General features: G+C 45.2%; 1 pseudogene; it reads left to right on the forward strand.

Annotated features, from left to right (window-relative positions):
- Positions 1–253: 253 nt before the first annotated feature.
- Positions 254–651, forward strand: LOC147712255 (small ubiquitin-related modifier 2-A pseudogene; annotated as a pseudogene).
- The last annotated feature ends 561 nt before the right edge of the window (positions 652–1,212 follow it).

Raw genomic sequence — 1,212 nt, forward strand, 5'->3', positions numbered from 1 at the left:
AGCCCCCCTGATTCCAACCACCCTTCTCCGAACCCATCGTAGACCTCATTGCTTCTCAGACTCTCGCATCCACCGACTACATCCTACTTGGAGACCTAAACTTCCAGATGGTCAACCCAAGTGATAATAACACCGCCTCCCTACTGAAGAACCTCACCAACATCAGACTCAAGCAGCTAGTCAGCCTTTGTGCGTCTTCAGCCCCCAGTGTAGCGGCTTCGGGACCGGCTCTATCCCCCCCAATTCCTGGGCCATGGTGGACGAGAAGCCAAAGACTGAAACCAATGACCACATCAACTTGAAAGTGGCGGTCCAGGATGAATCCGTTAGTTCAGTTTAGGATCCAAGACAAACACCCCTTAGTAAACTAATGAAAGCCTACTGTGAACAACAGGGTTTGTCAATGAGGCAGATCAGTTTCCGGTTTGATGTGCAGCCCATTAACGAGACTGACACACCTGCACAGTTGGAAATGGAGGATGAAGATACAATTGATGTATTTCAGCAGCAGACGAGGGGTGCTGATTAAAGAACCAACCTCATTTACACCTTGGAACTGTGCTGTCTCAACAACTCATGCGGCCCATGCAGGATGCAGTGATCTTCGTGCACTTTCCCATGGCCGCAGTATAGTTTCTCCCATTCTTTCCATTTCTCTGTTGTATATAAATTGCGTGATGTCAGTGCACAGACATAATGCTTGTCTTTATTTTTTTTTCCAACAAAATGGCTAATTCTATAATTTTAACCCTCGTCCTCTAAAGAGAGATAGGGACGTAAATCGAGCCCCTGGAAACAGTTCCCTTTCCTCTGCCAGTGGTGTGTTCATTCCAGTAAGTTATTTTGTTTTCACTGTTTAAATAGTAAAGAATCCTAAGCAAAGTAAGCCCACATACCCTGAGGACGATTTTATAACCTTTTTGTACGTAGCTGGTGCATGTAGACCAAATCTGTCTGAGTCGGGTTGAATTGCTAGAAATCAATATTCTAGTTGGTTTTCCCCTTTCAAGTCCAGTGTTGTTGTTTAAATAAACTTTTTGTTTAAAATAAAATAAAATAAAAACCAAAACAAAGCAGCTAGTCACCACACCGACCCACACAGCTGGACACACACTCAACCATGTCTTCTCCGCCAGCAGGAACATCAGTTACAGCCACGCTACCGAACTCTCCTGGACCAACCACCACTGTGTACATCTCACCTTCGCCACA

The sequence above is a fragment of the Lissotriton vulgaris genome, chromosome 5 (assembly GCF_964263255.1).
Source record: "Lissotriton vulgaris chromosome 5, aLisVul1.2, whole genome shotgun sequence".
NCBI lineage: Eukaryota > Metazoa > Chordata > Amphibia > Caudata > Salamandridae > Lissotriton > Lissotriton vulgaris.